This window comes from Neodiprion pinetum, chromosome 3, assembly GCF_021155775.2.
Source record: "Neodiprion pinetum isolate iyNeoPine1 chromosome 3, iyNeoPine1.2, whole genome shotgun sequence".
Classification (NCBI taxonomy): domain Eukaryota; kingdom Metazoa; phylum Arthropoda; class Insecta; order Hymenoptera; family Diprionidae; genus Neodiprion; species Neodiprion pinetum.
The window spans coordinates 6,295,167-6,314,098 of record NC_060234.1 but is presented as its reverse complement, the minus strand read 5'-3'; the positions used below and the strand labels follow the sequence as shown (position 1 = coordinate 6,314,098).

At 41.8% G+C, this 18,932-nt stretch overlaps 1 protein-coding gene across 4 annotated transcripts in view; it reads right to left on the bottom strand.

Moving 5' to 3' along the window:
- The window catches only part of fz2 (frizzled 2), a 111,254-nt gene that overhangs the window by 34,509 nt on the left and 57,813 nt on the right, over positions 1 to 18,932 (bottom strand). The window contains exon 1 of one of the 4 annotated variants that reach the window (XM_046615719.2): positions 975 to 1,445. The exons of the other annotated variants lie outside the window; for them this stretch is intronic. The gene's annotated coding sequence lies outside the window, so the exon portion shown is untranslated. Of the gene's footprint in view, positions 1 to 974; positions 1,446 to 18,932 lie in introns of those variants that run through there. 4 annotated transcript variants of the gene reach the window in all.

Here is an 18,932-nt window from a genome sequence, read left to right as displayed (position 1 = left end):
AAAATACGCATATTGGGAACGGTTTTTTGAAACGCAGGAATTGCGCTGTGTGAAATTGAAACTCGAGAACTTTTAGACAGTTTTAAGAACGTCGATAGAAAATTTTTGTCGGCTTGTACCGATGATGAGTATGATTAAAGGTAGGGGTGCATTTTTTGCACCAATTTCATGTAATTAACAAGTTACAGAGTCAGGATACGAGGCCTGATTATATGTAAATTATTACGTCGTAAATCAGTCTTCGTTCTTGCACGACATTGTGGTTAAAAAGTATCGACCGGCAGAAAAGGTGGAACTTAATTGCTGCTCGTCTCGTCCTCGTCGTTATTATAACCGCGAAAATAAAGGAATGATTTTAATTTTTTAAACTAAAATCTGTACAATAAAGCGATTTCAATTAAATAATAAAAAATTAAACCGTTTGTTCGAACTGTGATTGATTGAGGAATATATTGTACATGTACGAGAATCCGAGGAATGAAAAAACAATCATCCAATTTCGTCGAATAACGATTAAATTCGAGGAAGAAATTTGTAAAAAGTTCATGAAAAAAATTCTACTATATAATTTTTGTACTCCATGGCGAGTGGGATAGAATTAAGAGCGTGGCGTGTAATTCTCGATATGAGAAGAAAGTGCAATGTAGTTTGACCAAGATTGATGACCTGACACCGGAGTGGAGAGCCTTCGCGTTTGTCACACGAGAGCTGAAGGATGAATGATCGAAGCTATCACGTGCGGCGGTTGTGGTTCAAATTCGGCGGTTGATTTGAATTTCGAACGAAAATCGAAACGGCGTAAGAGTTTGAAATTCAGAAAATCGGGTGAAAACAAGAGAACAAAAAAAAAAAAAAAATGGACAGAACGCACGGCGAATAGAGAATACAGTTGTCGTATAAAAACCCTTGACGTGTTGCGCGACGTTGTAATATTCGTAAGATTAAAATAATTGAGAATTGTCAAAGAATCTCACCTTAATTTATCGTGTGGTTGCCGGTGCCGTAGGTGAGCACTGGCGTACGCTAAGCACAGAGTGTAAATTGCGGGGTTGTTTAAACAGGTTTTGTGTTGTTGAAGAAAATTAATCCATTATCACGCACGTTTATCAAAATAGAATAATAAACAGGGTTATGTGGGGTTGAGTTTTAAAACTTGCCGGGATGCTTTTTAGAACCCGCACCGCGGGCGGCGGGAGATTTTAAACGTACACAGGCACTAAATCAGGTTCATAAATGCGTCTTCTCCTCTCTCTCTCCCTCTCACTCCCTTATCCGAAATCCACGGTGAGTCAGGGGCTTCCCCGCGAGTTTAAATATTTTGATTATCCGTCCCGTGCGCCGCTCGTTCGCGCCGCGCCGCGCAGCCTCGGGTTCCGAAAAACACACTTTTCAAACAACCGCGAAACAACCGAACGACGCCACCGCTGCTGCTGCCTCTCTTACGGTCGCGCACGCACTGAAGCCTCCAGCCAGCCGTCTCCGGTGCCGAACCACGGCCACGGATCGACCGGCCTGCTAGGAGAGGAGAGGGAGTGGGAGAGACGCCCGCGCGACGGAGCGACGCTCGCCGTACGCCCGTGACGTCACGGGGCGTCGTGCACGCCAGTCGCCAGCGTCGAGATAACAAGACAGCCGTCATTTTAATTTGTAATTCCGTATTCAGTCTGCCATCGTCTATCCCCCTCCCTCTCACTCTCTCTCTCTCTCTCCCTCTCGGCAAGCCTACCTGCACGTCATGTACGTACTTCTACCCTCCTTCTTTCCATCCACCATACATGCTTTTCCCTGCACGGTTATAGTAATGCAGAAGCGGCGCCGCTGTTTTCTCGTTTTTAGTTTTCTTACTTTTCTCGGCTTGTGTGTGTGTGTGTTTGTGTGGGTATTTTTTTTCTTCATCGTTTCATTTTTACCCTCTCCTTTTGATTTCTCATCACTCAGCCATGTTGTTTTTTATTTATTTTTTATTTTGTTTCTCGAACGAAAATAAAACTTTTCATAGCCACAGTACTGTACACTCACATCGTAGGTAGCATTGACTCCGCAGGTGTGTTTGTGTATTATGTACGCTTTCGTGCCTCAATTTTGAAAGCAATTAATTTCATACATACTTATTGGGTACGTAAGCCCGTACTCTGCAAGACCGACGACCTATTTATTGACACTACAACTCGTTTTAGTCAACCTATCGTTTATCGACCGGAGTGCAGTATTCTTATAAATATTTGTTTGAAATCTTTGAAATATTTTCTAAATGTATTTTTTTCTCAATATTAAGGAGATCTGAATGAGAATGATGGAAAAAAACAGAAATTCACGACGATGAAATCTTCTGCAATATTTTGAAATTTGATTAAATTCTTTGAACATCAAATCCAAATAATTACTACCTACACACATGATCGCTTATTTTTTTGATGTAAGGTTTGCACTCTAGTTTCAAAGCTTACAAACGTTAACGCTGGTCGAGAAAAAAGTGAAAAAAAGAAAAAAAAAAAAACATCGAATCATTTTGACTATGTGCGTAAATTAAAATTGTGTTCCAAGATAGATGTGAAAGTTATTGGTTTGCCAAATTAGGAACGGCTGTACGTGTACCCGAGGCATTTAAAAAAAAAAAAAACAACCCGCGATTTGCGAATCAAAAGATTGTACGCCAAGTACGTAATAAGTGCTTCTAAACTATATTCATCTTCGATGGAATTGTTGAAATCGTATAAGTTGGACACTTTCACCAAACGCAAATACGAGTCATTATCCTTTCAGCCTTTCGGGTCAGCCGAAGCGGCTTTCTTAAATCACGCAGATGATAAACACTAAACAGGCCTCCTTACAGCACAAGGCCCCCCGCATTACATATCTACATGGCGTTGGCGGGAAGATTTTTACTTTAGACTATTCTTCGATACTTTTTGTCTCTCCGGGTTGAACAAACGAGAAAAAAATCCGACTCACTGTTAAAACGAGAAAGAGAAATGGAGAGATAGACAGATAGATAGAAAAAAAAATACGAGAAAACATAAAACGAAATAGAATAAAAGGCGGCCCTCGTACATGCAGCACACTCGAGACACCAAATAAACAAATTTCTAATCGAAACCTGCAGGCCGAGCGGCAGTTACAGACCGTTTCTTTCACCCTGCGCCCGCCTCGAGAGGGACAAAAAACATCCAACCCTCGACCAGCCTCCTCCTCGACTATCCTCCGAGCCATCGGACAAATATTTGGGCCCTCGCGCCAGGGGGTAGTTTTCCTGGTGACCCGAAGCCAGATGACTTGATCTCTGGTTAGGTAGTCGGCCTAGTCTGACCGACGAAGCTGTCTCCTGATGGAATTGTTTCCACTTTAGAGTCCCGCAAATAGGACTCGGCTATACATCACCCGGAGCTGCAGGATTGCGGACGAGGAGTTTGGTAGATACGCAACCCATTGTCATGCATGCCTCGTCATGTGAGGTCCACCCTTGGACTTGGCACCCTTCTTGGCGATATACCGCAGAGCCGTTCCGGACGTTCCGGAAAGTCGACAGTTTTCAACCATCGCTTTGATCACGAATGGCCAGAAAACTCCGAAGCCCGACCGACGACGCGTCGTCGAATCTCAATTTGTATACTAATTGGTAGCCACAAGTCACACTGACCAAACGTCAAAAAAAAAAAAAAAAATGCGTTTCAACAAAAATGTATGAAAAGATTAATCTCCATGGTTGATAAAGCGAGGGCAAGAAATATTAAAATCGGATAAAAACACGAGATCTTAATCATACTTGCACTTCCAACTATGAAACCTTTTATAAAATTGTCGATATTTATGTTAGCTCTGTGCTCCTCAAATTTGTTCACAGTAAAAATTCATTTCTAACACATAGAGATGTTATTTCATTCGTGTTCACTTATCATTGTGCAAATAACTGTTTTTTCTGTTCTCCTATCTTTTGATTCAGTCCTGTTCGTAATTAACGAGTGAAGCTGAAGTTGACCAAGTTGCGAGTTGTTCAAAATAACCATCTCGAACATAGAAATACATTTGTTGATAAGTTTGAAGTTTCATTTTTCCCATAATGAAATACATCGGGATTACCAATTACGATACCGAACGCCTGGCGAGATGAAATAAATTGTCTGTAAGCTGGTTCTCGACGGTTTTACATTTTTTTCCTCATTCGTTTCCCTTTTTCTTTGTCGTTTTTTTTTTTTTTTTTTTCATTTCTCATACAAGCTTTTTGACGCACGTCTACATGCGAAAACTCGGCCGGAGATTGGATAGATCCAGAGATTAATTGGCAAAGTTTCGAGACTCCGAGAGTTGGTTATCGGTACAGTGCAGCTGGCGTGCGGCGTCTACCTGCAGTGAGTATTTTATAGATTGCGTTAGGTGCAGTCTGTACGAAAATTATGTACAGTATAATAATTCCACACTCTCTCAACGACCGTATAGTATAGTGACTCCGAGCTGTGAGGGAGAGAAGCCACGCATTGTTTGCGGTACCGTACCAAGTCAAGTTCTGGGTTGTTAATGTAACGCATCTACTGGTGGTGGAACCTGCCGAGTAACGACCCGGAAATACACGGTGAAACAATTTGTGGGGTCGGAATTGCAACTTTGGAAGGTTGGAACTAAAGGTGCGACGAAAACATCCGAAAACCATTTTTTGGAAGAGTTGATTCTGCGACACCTTCAACTTCTACCCAACTGATCAACTGGAAAGGCTGTTGCACCTCAGTCACATAGACAAGTTAAAGACGATTTCACGAGACTTTCTGAAGTCACAAATTGGATTTCATGGGTTTTCCACAAATTTGAAGGATCATCAAGATGAATTTTCACGGGACTTATACGGGTTTCAAAGAGCCTAGCGAGACTCCAAACACCTCATTCAGAGGTTCGTAATGGACGATGAACGTGTACGAAATGCAAGATCGATTTTAAACGCGTATTAATTTCTGAAGCAAAGAATTTCAACACAGTGAAAACACTGCGATGTAATATATTTGACAGAAATTATTTCTCCACAACGGATACCATGAACGGAAAGTAAATTGAATACTGTATTATACACGTTGTAGTAGCTAATGCGGAAACTGGTCGAGGAGTGAGGGAAGAGGGGCTGCAAAGCCGAGCCCCTCATCCGAGTCTCTCTATTGTTGGGTCACGGTTGACATTCAGGGCATCCAGAGGGCTGGAGGGCAGACCCAACGAGCCCAAGACCCCGGGGAGTGCCACCCTGGGCCACAAAAGGCAGTCCTGAAATGTCCCCGCAACACCGACACTGTGCAGGGCGACGACGCCACCGAAGCGAAACCTGCGCCTTAGAAATCCGTCGGAACCAATTTATCTTAAGAAGCTGCTAAGCTAACTCGATTTTCTACAACGGAGGGGGCAAATTGCGAGGTATCCAATGTTCCCATGTCTGTAGCGAATTTCATCCGACCTCTCTAACAGTATAAAAATTATCTGCATTTACGAATTAATTTTATTTCATCCAGCAATTAGGGGAACGGTTTGAGCTCACTTTGACAAATGGACAACAATTTGGGTTGTAGGTTGCAGTCGGTACGTCACGTAATTATTTCCCAACAAATTGAGTTATACGTTCCCGACAAAGAATGAAAATTTAATGATTCGAACAAGGATTTACGGCTTCTGAAACTGAACTCACAATTCACTGTCAACTGCAGGAATCAGACATCGTTTCAGAATTCAGACGGGATCATAAACTGAAAAGATTGATTGACATTCCGCATTTCGGCTAATATTTTAACTCCAATATTTTCTCCAGAAATATGTATATGGATATAGTTATTTGGAATTTCGCAATAATAATAATAAATAATTTGCAAATTCGACTGTCACTACTACTTTATATTTTGCTTATAAGAATCGTGAAAATAACATTAAATAAGAAAAAAAAACATCAGTTTAATAATTAACTCTTATTTTAAAAATTGATGTTCACGTTTAAATCACACCCTAACCTCAAAATTAATTAATTCCTATTATCAATTCATCCTTGGTTCGGATCAGCTCGGCAATTTTCGGTAAAAGATGCAAATGACGGTAACGTGTGCGTGCGACTTGCACGGTATACCTGTCAGTCAATCAATCGTCAACTTTTAGCCACAGAGATGTGGCCTAAGATTTAAAAATGTATATTCGCATTCGCATTCGCATTCGCGACTACTTAAAAATTTACATTCGTTAGACCACTAGTGGAAATGCAGCTGCAGAGGTTCTTCCAATCGCCTCGGTCTGATCCAGAATTTGACAAATCAATGTCGACGAATTCTTGGCACCGGGCATGGCAGTCTTGGCCTTTGGTATGCCTGGCGTTGCGGCGTTGCTCGCCTGGCCCGGTGGTCGGAGCCGGAGAGATAACGCACCCGTTTGGAACGCCGGTGTGTGCACGCACCCACCAAGCACATGCGGAACACCTAGTCACATCAGTGTAGATACTGTCTCAGCGATAGATGGATGGCATTGTTATCAAGCCGGGGGAAACACGGTGCGATTCGCTCCGACTGGTTGCTTCCTACTATCCGGAGGCATCCGAAAACACGATATCTCTATACGCTATGCACGTCTCTCACACCGATCGGTTCTACGAATTCCTGGAATCGATCGCAACTTCGATGCAACGCGATGTTCGTGAATTTCCGAAGGACGGAAGGGAGGAGGAGAGAGCTTGAAGGAAAAATAATACGACCGCACTGGAAACACACAAGTTGAAAAATATAAAAAAAAAAGAAAAAAATTGAAAAGTGAAAGAACACGGCAGTCTTACGAGAATGTACCTCGGGACTCTCTGTTCGAGGTCTCAAGTCCCCTGCTGGGCGAGCCTTTGACTGCTGGACGGTCCTTCCAAGTCCCATCGTAAAGGAGCCTATTTTACGCTTGCCTTTTTCCTCATTAGGGACAAAAGGACTTCCGTCCATGGATATCGTCGGGTGGGTATGGTCGACCCACCCATCCAGCTAGTTGACGTTTCACAGAAGTTTGCAAACATACGAGCCACTTTCTCTCCTCTCCCTCCCTTATTTTTACCCTAATTTGTCATTTTTATATGACTCGTACGACCTTCGAAAACTTTACACTCGTCGGAACTCGTCAGGAATTGAAACTGTTTTTTATATGTTTCATTCATGTGTACGTCCAGGCTGAATTCCAAAAGATTCGGGGAAAATACCGTACATACTGTGTCACTCTGACAGTGGTTGTATTTTTTGAATGGAGAAACCGTCGCTGCACAGCCCTTGGGTCTTGAACCGTTTATTATCGCTACTCCGTTCTTCTATTACTCTGTATACACAGAATGAAACGGATAAGAGCGAAACTTGTCCGCGGTAGAATCACCGATGCGATAACGAATACTTTTTGTCCCGGATTCCCAAATTTTTTGTTCGACATAAATTCGGTGATTCGTCACTGATTTTCTCACACAGTGAATATTTCTTCGCAAAATTTTTGTAAATGAACAGGTTTTTGACTATCAACGCTATTCTTCATCGACATAAACAAAGTCCTCTTCTTTTCCACAAGTCCTATTTACAGTTGGATACCATGCATCTGGCTGTTCCTACCTTTTTAGGTTCATTACCACGTGTTTGTAAGCCTGCATCGCATGTCGACTGAATTAGAAACACTTTACCAGCAAACAGTACAGCAAATTAGTGTCCCTACATTTAATAGGTTGACCTGATGTTACATTAACTTAATATGTATGGAATAAATGCGCCTGACTCGTTACATTTACTTTGAAAAAGGGGAGAAGAGTCTTTGAACCGTATGCAATGCTGCACGAGCATGTCTCAGCGAAATCGTTTTACTACACGGACTCATCACAACAATCGTGACTATGGACTATCCTTTGAAGTCAGCAATCATCCAAGGTCTACAGGATTTGTAAGCAGTTTTGTAGGATCAGGATCAGCCCCTAGGATGCTCAGATTTTAGAGGTTTTAGTCAATCTGAAGTGTTTAAAAAAGATCTTTCTATCAGACGAAATGCAGGCTTACATCGTAAGTGCGGCACGGTAAGAATTATTCTCACATCAATTTGTTTGTAACAATAATTTGAAATCTTAAAATCTCACTAGATCATCTATCGATTTTTATTCTTGCAATTTGAGTGATCTGTAATTTTTCGAGATCGGATTACGCGAAGCTCCTAACCCGCAAAATTTGAAACGGGATCACAAAAAAATATTTTTCTCGACCATACCTACAGGGTGAAATTTGAAGCGTGTGAAAAATCGGTGATGGCAAGTATGTGAAAAAAATGTGGAAACGGTGTAGCGACACGCGCCCGGAGTAGTAAAATGAGGTAGGATAAGGTACAAGGTAAAATGGTTGGTAGGGTGTTTTTATTAAGATCGCGGATGCGCCAGCACTCAGCTGTCAAGGAGCAGGAAGCCTTCTGTAAATCAGGGGACAAAAGAAAAATAAATCTCGACGCCTAGGATGCATTCCTGGGTGCAGCAGGACTGCACAGTGTTCGGTCTTCATCGCTGCTCTGACGCAGCGTCAGCAGCAGTGAAACAGCGAGGCATCTTACACCCGGCAGCGTAACACGATCCAAAAGATCTTGAAATAAGATTTAATAAATGGTGAGGCACCAGGGACGATACGTGGGACGGGTACCTGTAGATATTTCCAGGACTCAAATTACTCGCATTGAAAAAAGCGTGGTACCATGTGTCACTTTTTAATATATTGGCGTTGGGTCCGCGGCGTGACGCCGACGCAAAAGGCGTCGATTTTCTTTCCGGAATAACGTCGCGAGGGATGAGGAACCTTAGCAAGGAAATAACGCAACTTTTCTCCCGCGCTTTATTATTTCCTCACTTGGTGCTCGTCCGCGCTTTGACCCTGTAACCGAACACGAAAAACCTCCTCTTCAAATGCGGTCAAAGAACACTCTGCAGGGCTAAAACAAAATCCGACCGTGGCAGGTATAACGATTTTTATCTGACCCCCCCGGAGAAATGTTATTCGAGAAGGTTTGACTGCGATCGCTGATAGAGGGTGGCCGTCGAGTCAGTCGTTCACTTATTCACAGCCGTGTGTGCGTGTGTGTGTGTGACTGTGTAATAATAAAGTTGTAACTTCTCCATAAATTTGAGAAAATATGGGCACCCTTCCGTCGCTGAGACTTCCATTCGCCATAAAATTGTAGACGGTCATAACGTTGAAATTTACCACAACGTGTTGCTCCTACTCGCTGCGTTCTCACCCGAAACCCGTCTGCGGTAAACCCGCGCACGTATGAATACCCATAAATATATAGTATGATTGAATCGAGACTCGCGTATAAAATAACTTGTATGAATAAAATACATTTATACCGCTCGCTGCACTCTCGCAATAATGGAAAAAATTCCAGAGAGGCGTTAGTATCTTTTACCGTGAAGGAAGCTTACGTTTCAAAGGTGAGCCACGAGCATCGTCACAAATCGACAACTGTTTCAGTCAACTTGTCAATTTGACCTAACGTATCGGTATTAATGATCGTCTGCTTTGAATACCATCGACGATAAAAGGAAACGAAAACTTTGTAAACCGTTTCCGTTACAATTCATATTTCCCTATCAAATTCTAGTCAATTTATAAAAACTGTGATGGTGGTTTGTTCATCATTTCGTAATATTGATTAGTCATTCTAGATTTGCTAATTACAGCTTATGGAAGCTCCAAGCGATTGCCAAAAATTGATAATTACCTAAATCGGGTTGTTAATATTGCCTCAGATACTACGAATTCAACATCGTTGACATCATATTCGAAATCAGCGACCCTGAAAACCCCAGGATACCAATTTTCATGCAAATCGAACGAACTTTTGTTGGGGCGTTTCAGGCGCAGACTCCTAATTTTCCTAATCAATTCAATTTTCTGTCATTCATGGTCAGATCGTGGGAAAATAATTCCTAATTAGCTAATTCAGAATTGACGATTACCTCTACTAACAACTTTATACGATGAAATGCGTCCTTTTCTAAACGCGTTGGCGTAATCGTAACTCGCAGACTTGGTGAAAATTGAAAACCAAATGCCAGAGAAGTAGTGCTGGGAGAATGTTCATACTCTTCCGATGTATGATATTCTTTAGACGTGATTATTCTCTTAAAGAAATTCTCGCCACTTGACCCTGAGGATAAATAAACCTTCGTGAAGAGAGTTGTTCCACAGATTCTTTTGCAGTTAGCTCATCCTGGCATGAGCGAAGTGAATTCATTGTCATTCTTATTCGTCGCGGCTTCCTCGTTAGAGGCATAATCAGTGCCCCTTAAATAAGATCTCCTGATCCATGAGTCGCGATGATAAACCAGATTGCGGGTTAACTTACACGCGCGCACACATAACCATTCTATTTACTCTGTAAGAGGCATCTTGGTTTCCTTCGAGGCGCAGCTCGCATGACGTCGCGCGTAATCCCGGCAAATCAAGAGGCTTAAGAGATGGAAGCCCTGAAAAAGTATCCACAGGTTCTCGTCCGTCTTCCACAGCAAGCTCTCATTTTCTCTCTCACTGGGCAGGCCTTGCCACAGTCCTTCATCATCGGACCAGTCAAGACCTGCTTTTAAGCTCACCGCTCATATTATACTACCGCAAGCCACTTCTGGACGACGCTACGGATTGAGATCCTGATCACAACAACTGGGTGACACGTTGGAGATTAGAAAAAACCTGACAAGTAGTATTAAGACGAGGAAGAGGAACTCGGGAAAAGTGGGTCCGTGCTGATGGATTCGAACAAGTCCGATCTTCAGAGGCGATCTTCGGATCGTAATACAATTTCCACTCGCCAGGAATCCTAATTCCTAATTCTCGAAACGAGGTTGATGGTCCCTGTCAAGAGATCGGTTGATCTACAGACTCGGACTATTTCCAAACACGCTAACGAAACGAATTCACTGGCTGATCGAAACGGAACCGAACCATTAAACAGTGCGTTGAATAAGAAAAGAGACACTGTTATCTCAAATGGTCTATGTGCGTTCAGAGGTTCTCTGAATATTCTTTTCACTCTTTTACTGACAATTTAGGTTTTCCTTCGGGCCGATGACCCTGAAGTGCGGTCCCTCGGACGGATAAACGGAATAAATATTCGAGTGAAGAAGGGGATTGCGCGGTAGGAGGATAAGAGTTTCCCCCGGCAGTGGCATGTGAACAACACCGCAGGTATGAAAACATCTCGTATAAGGTTCGTGAACGAGGGTAGAATCCGAAATTTGTTTGGCCACTTTCGGTCCGTGCTCGTACCGTTTCGAACGTAACCGATGTGCAGCTGGTTCGAATGGCTTGCACCCACGGTGACCATCGGGCAGTTGCAGCAGCTCTCCCGCACACCATAGATCAAAGATAGAACTTCGAAGCGTTCTTCCGAATGGTATTTGAATATAAAAATATGCCACGAATTAAAATAACACTGTGAAGGTACTCGTGAATGCTACGTGACGCGCCGTGTTCTCAACCCTAAATAATTCATGTGGGATCATGTTGGCTCTTCGAGGCTCATCGGAGGAGTCCGACTTCGATCAACCGCGGGGTGTTCGGCTCAAGAGGTTTCTCCGACGAACCGCTTCTTCGTTGAGTCATTCGAGACGCCGGCTCATCCACTCTGAGGTCCCAGAATCCCGAAGGAGACGAGAGAGAGAGAGGGAGAGAGAATTTTATTGATAAGACTGAGGACTCAAGGTCATTGATAGTTCAGGCAATCGTAAAAATAAAAGATATACCGAATGTTTGGAGATTATGGTTGCCCGGATTGTAAAAAGCGAGTCGCTTCGCACGTTTACAAAGTAAAGACGTGCTCATACCATAAGTCGAAATTGAAAAATACAACAAAGTGAAACCTCAATAAAAAACAATAATACAGTCAACAATAATTTAAATAAAGTAAAACTTACGCTACTTGGTATTTACGATGGTTAAAAAATGAAAATAAAAAAAGGGAGAGAGTGAGAGACGTTTCAAAATAGCTCGATGCTCTTGCGCGCGGATTATAAACTCAACCCCATGAGTATTGACGCGATTTTAATGAATGTTTGCTCTTTTCTTGTTCCAATCAAGTTGCGGCGCGTTCGCTGGTACGGAATTTTGTCGGCGCCCTCTCGTTCGTTGTGAAAACAAATTTTGGCCGGAGTTTGCTGAAACGCAGCATCAACACTTGCGCTCGAGCTCTGACGGTTCGCAAGTGCACCATGGCGGCACGCAACTTAGATCCTTCTCGTACGTATGTAATATATACGATGAATTAATTAAAATCCTTCGACGAACAAAGGAAACCAATCTGAATGCTGAATTGAACGCGCGTAATCGTGAAACTCGGGGCGCTTGAAAAAGTTTTCCTCTTTTCTTTCTTATTTTCTCCCCTTCATTTTCTTTCCGTTTCTTTTTCTTTTGATTTTTTTTTTTTTCATCCTTTTCTTTTTCAATTTAACTTAACGAGGTACACGGAAGCCTTTAAAATCGACTCTTATTCTCAGACAGAGTGGAATCATATTCCTTTTTGTTCTTTCATATATACTCCCTGCACTTTACTTAACATTCTCTGATGAGATCAACGCTATTTCTGAAGATTGAAAACTGAGCTTACAATCCGAGACGAATTATTTCTAATAGCCGGTCCGTAGTCGTTCGAAATTCGATTCAACATCGAAATACGGAGCACTGGTCGTCGGATTGACCGATGATTCGATTTCAGGTCATTTGGTATCTATAATTGAACGCAAACAGCTCTTTGACAAGATAAAAACGTTACTCGACCGATCTTTTTTCTTTCTTCAAAGGCCTTTCGTTTTTTAAATTCCACCAAATTTACAAGATGTTAAATTTGCTTTTTATCTCTTAAGACAAGTAAGGTGCATAAATTTTGTTTAATTAAGCATAAATTTGTGAACGAAGAGCCTGGTATTGATGTCGCTGGCACGAATCAGAGTTGAAAATGAAGAGTGATGAAGAAATCATAGCGTAATCTGAATCCAGGCAGCTGGCGTTATTCGAACGAACCGCAGCCGTACAGCTTAAGAAGCTGAAAAGATGTACGACCGCAATTAGCAAGATTATTAATTATTTTCATTTAAAACCATGCGAACAAATGTGTAATTTGGCGTGAAAGAAATTACGGTTACTCGTATTTGATGCTAATGTATGCAAATTATGTCCGGGTTGAAGTCCATATGCATGATAATAAGACCGAAATATACGGGAATAAAACTATCCACAAAAAATTCGACATAAAAAAAAAAGAGGGAAAGAGAGAGAGAGAGAGAAAAAAAAAGAAGGGTGCGATCTCAGCGTTTTCGGCAGGCGTGAATCCCAGGATATATATATATATATATATATTATATATATATATATATACAAGGAATCGTCGTCTACATTGGCGACAAGCCCGGTAATTCGTCGTCGGTCGGTTGTTTTAGATTTACGCAGGTACTTTACGACGATCGGACTTCGTTCCCGAGAATTCGAGGGCTTGGCTTAAATCTTGATTTTCTGGTTTGTCCCTGAGCATCGTTGGTCCGCCGGAGGACGTTGCAGCAGCAGAAGCAGCGCCATCGGCATCGGTGCACCGGCTCGTAGAAATTTTATTGGGAGAAAACAAAAACTGTATAAATTTTGTATCCTACACGGTATATCGCATGACACTTTATTCACGTCTTGAATTTCACACCTTAATCTCCCTTCGCCTCCTTCGTGCTTGTTTTTTGTTTTTTTTTTCTTCTCTCTTTCTCTCTCTTTCTACCTCTCTCTGTGTCTCACTCTCTCTCTCTCTCTCTCTCTCTCTGTGTTTCGGAATATTTAATTAATCCGCTGATTAGCTCCGCCGTTTTATATATCCTCGCCCTCTTCTCTCACAGGCAGAGGATTTATCGCCTCGACGAATAACGAAGAAAAGTAAATTGAAAACACAAGCGCAGCCGGTCTGCTGAGTTCGTTAGCCAAAGATGTTTCACAATCTCGGGGACACACTTCACGATATTATCCGTATACGCACGTATAATATTATAACGCATGATGAACAAGAGGTGTGCGTGCGTTCAACACAACTCCGTAATACCGCAGCACGTATCTTGGATCTCTCGAAACGTTCAACACATTCATCAGAGTCCGAATAAGATTCTTGTCACATAGTTTGTCCAAAGTATTGTAGAATAAAACAAAAAGAGAAGACGAAGAGGTAAGAAACAAAAAAAAAAAATAAAAAATATATAAATAATACAGATTTTAATAAGGTACTAATAATTCTGCCACAAAACGAACGGCTACGTCGATATCGTTATTCAAAATAGGAACAATGAAAGCATTGTCGAAAAAGAAACGAGACGAGTGAATTCCCAATTAGATTTCTAGGTTTTTTTTTTTTTCTCTTTTTTTAAACCAGTGACTGACTTGGACGGGTAATTTTTGGCAATGATTCAAGGCAAATACCTGCACAAGTAGTACATAACGATTGGTGATTGATTATTCATCCGGAGGCGTTTACGGACCCGTTCTCAAACGTGCGGACGCAAATCTTTACCAGGACGTACTTTCGACTCGGTGGAATTTTTATACTTGTGTCGTTTTTTTTCTTTGATGAAGTTATAAATTAAACGGTAGGTATACGCATTTGAGTGTCGTCGAGACTCTGGACGAGGAACTCGGCTCCTCTCTTGGATGGATATTATAATGTGTTAATCCGTAAATAGAATCCACTTGTGTTGAACGGATCGGACGAATAAGTACGGGATGACAGAACGACGCCTCGGCGTCTTGTTTCGAAGCGCGATACAGCGGTTTTGACCCACATGAAATTCAATTTATGCATGATTCATGAGCCTCGCCACGCCTTGAGAAACGACGCGCTCTCTGTTCACGCCAGTCATGTTTTACGTGTCTCGATCGTACTCGATTATCTCGAGAAAAGGGACCATTATTCAAAGGTTATGAGTTACATGCGATAAAGAATCTGGAAGGTCGTTCGGACTTGCCGGTAAAAAGTCCCTAGCAAGATGGTGGTTGTTTTTTTTTATACCAATCAAGTTTAGAATCAAGAAAAATCACTGTAGATGCATTTATCGGTCTGCTAGTAATCTTTGTTATGAATTAGAATAAGTCGAGATAACCAAATTAATACTGGTAATGTATTCACGGTAAAAATCATGACCATTGGTGGTTTCGTTGAATTGATTTTTCACCCTAGAAGTCGAAACACAAAAGTTCCCTAGCTTAAGTCTGGTTCTTTTTCACCAATTGAGGTTAGAATCATTGAAACTGCTTTTGTGGAAGCAAATAATGTTTATTAACAACCAGAATAAGACAACATGAGTAAATTCACATTACTAAATGTATAATATATATATATTCGTTTCTGCAAATTGATTTTTCCAACGCAAAAACCGAATTTGAAAGCAAAAATTCCCTAGCTTGAGTTTGGTTCTTTTTGATGAATTGATGTTGTGAAACAATGAAGGAACGAGTTTGTAGAATTTTCGGCTTTATTTGAATGGTTTCTATACGTCCATTCACCACTTATAGCAATAAAAACTCGCGATAAGTTTGTTGCTTTTTACAATAAATTTTCAAACCAATATCGAACATTTTAATTCCTTCGATTCGATGATTTTCAAAATGATATGTAACAATGGTACAGAGTTCGATTTGCCAATGATTTAAACGAAATGTAAAGTAGAACGAGCGGAAAAAAAGAAAAAAAATACACAGACGTGCCAAACATTTTGGCGTTAAATTTGGATTCTGTGTTAAGAGATATTCTGTTTAGAACAACGCGCAGTTCCATTTCGGATGGTCGAACAAAAGATATTCTTGTCGATCTGCGTGATGCATCGATTCACAAGATTGATTTGATTGATTTATTTCGCGTTATTTCGGCTCGCAGTAAGAACCGAGTTTGAATAGAATTGTACAATTCGCCGTTGCGTAAGCTGGTAGATTTTCACACCTGTAGTAAAGTTTAATTACATTCTAACATAAAATTAATCGACGTTGTAGCACCTGCCGCATGCTTCTTTTCCTAATTAGCATACCTAATTACTGTATAAATCTGCGAATGTGTTCATTCGGTCAATAAAAGCCCAGCCTCTTTGGCGCTCATTCGACTTTATAATCTGAAATTGTGTTTTTTCACGACAAAGTTTTTATTTTCTCGCTTCGTCGAAACGGCAAAGACTCGGAGCAAAATATTTAAATGTGCGATAAATCTCGACTTTTACGTCTGACATTGATTATTTTTTTTCCCAGAACTTGCAGATTCTTAATAGCCGTGTTGCATAAAGTATGCTTATAAAACGAATTAAAATCCGATTCTGGGTATAATTTACATCGCGTTAAAGGGAAGAAAGAGAATGAAATAAATACATGTTTTTTACGTTACGGAGAAATTCGTCCGTTGCGTAATTCGCTACTGCCAAGAACACGTGCCTGTACGAGAGTATCAAAGGAAAGTCAACCATCGATTTTGATTTCTGGTCGCTAATGAACTGCGTTTCTTTTTCACAATCGTTTCGAACGCGTCTTCCGAGTCGCGTTTAGCCATAAAGTCAATTGTTATTCCGCTTACATTTCACAGGGGTCTGTAAATCAACGTCTGCAGTCTTTCCGGGCGCGTGTTTCGCGCTGCATCCGTTAATAGGCGTGCCCTGTCTCCCGGCTCGTCAATCCTTGTCGCCGTGATTTATTGACTCCGGGTATATAAACCCCTTCGTCGATCATTTACTCGGAATAAACCATATTCACAATACGATCATGTCTTACACTTATTTCCCCCGCTTCTGCACAATCGCGATTATCCAAAGCATTAACTCCTACTCTTCTTCCACCGAGAACAAGAGACGAAGAGATTTCGAGTTCTTAATCGGATCTGAAAGAGCTTTCAGGACTCGGGGCTGAGTTTACGAATTTCATTCCCTTATTCTGTTTTCCGTAAGCTTTAAACAGCTCCTCGCGTTCTTTTCGGAGTCTGTGTATTTTCTTCTTAAGAATACCAGCAGCCGTGTGAAATACCTGAGAGATACAGCGTTATTGTTTAATTGCAATGAGCTTTCGAAGTGCGCAAAATATCGACTTTGAATAATCGAACCAAGTATTCAAAGACTCATTCATCATTTAGCTTCGTTGATGATTTTTCTCGATTTCGTAAAATGATGCTATAAATACGAGTATGTACGGTTACTAACTATCGATTTTGTTAAAAAGATTTTCGGCATTCTCGAATTCACTTATGAGACGCATAGATTCAAAATTCGTAATCGTTTAGTTCACCTGATTCTCTGCGTTTATTACTTTCAATTTCATGTCCGAATTTACAGACTAGTCGTCACTCGATTGAAACTATGTGTGCAATACGTAACCAGTCCCAATTACAGTTTCCAACTCTCTTTGTGATCCCAGAAAAGAAATCAGTTTCCGTAACATCGTGTGCACGAAAAAACGGAGTGTAAATAATCGAGCCGCACGTACCAAATCCGTAATCAGGCTGAAGGAATTCGGTGCGGGTTAAATTTAAAAAGCTGAAAAAAAAGTACGCGTCTGAATTCAGCCAAAGTAAACGGGCGCGGATTTATCGTGAGCCTGAGATTTGCTCGTGTGCATGAAACGCAGGATACGCGAATCTCCGTTATCTTTGGCAACGGGATCCGAAGGTAGGGCGTGAGATATCAGCCATGCTTTTAACATCTTGCAGATGACTAAACTCCGGCACGCGTTCCATTTCGAGCTTGCAAGCATATTCATCGTATGGCCGTAGGGACTTTAAACAATAGCCTTTATCGTCTAGCAGTGAATGCATATTCGGTTTCCGCTTTCTAGACGCCGTATACCAACGCTCTGCGCATCTCGGATGAGAGTCACTGTGAAATCAGTCATCATAACTCACCCAGCATGAACCAACCGGCGGACACGGACCTCACGAGGACCGCGGTTGGACTTCTCTCCTCCTCTTGGATCTCCTTTTATTTTACTTGCTCACCGTTTCTTTTGCCTTTTTACCATTCTGTTTTGGTACCATGCTCAATTTCCGTCTGGTCCTTTTGGACCGATGGGCACTCCCAGAATCCGGGAGACTACTGCGAGGTCCTCCGCTGATCGAGGAACGGTGATAGATCCACCTTAGCGCTCATCAATCGTTGGAATTTGATCACTCGCGATAAGCAGTCATAAGCCACGGGGTCACGGCGTTTCATGGGTGGAATAAAACCGAATTTCACTTCAGCGTTGCCCGTCACAAGTCCCGATAGCCATCGTCTGGGCCCCGGAGCCACACGGTGGCTATTGGATTAATTGGATGTTATATTCCTAACCACCGGGATGTTGGAGACCATGTTACCATCCGCGCAGAGACCTGGATCTGGATAGAACGGATCTGGCTATATGTTTGACGAAACCGAGGCCGAATTCTTCCCTCGTTTATTTTCACATCCGCACGAATTGTTTTCCCAGCCTCCCAGCAACGTACGTGGCAAAGCCCGGCACCAGAAACAGCAATTCATCGATTCGGTATCCGGTGCAGAGAGAACGAGCCAAGCATCGTTTCGGACACCGTTTACAGATATCGGAGTCTTTTACAAGGTATAGATTAAAGGATGAAAACATTCCTCAACTTTTTTACCGCAACGTTCGCTCGTCACTGTCATCGTTTGGTGGTTCCATTACCTGAGAACGGTTGTAAAACCACTGAAAGCTGTCTGAGCTTGATTTCAAATCGATTATTGTTCCACGATCCAACTTTTATGCGCTTTAAGATCACACTGTCTCACTGCTATAATGACCTTCCGATAGAACCGTGAAGAAACCCTTCCGAATGATGTTTTAACCTTTTGATGGAGAGTCATCATTTTGTCCACTAGGTAGAAATTCAGTCTGTAATGCGGTGTGATCAAACTTTCACTTACGATTCTACCCTCCATTAAGAGAAGGTCACCATTCGCGCGGAAG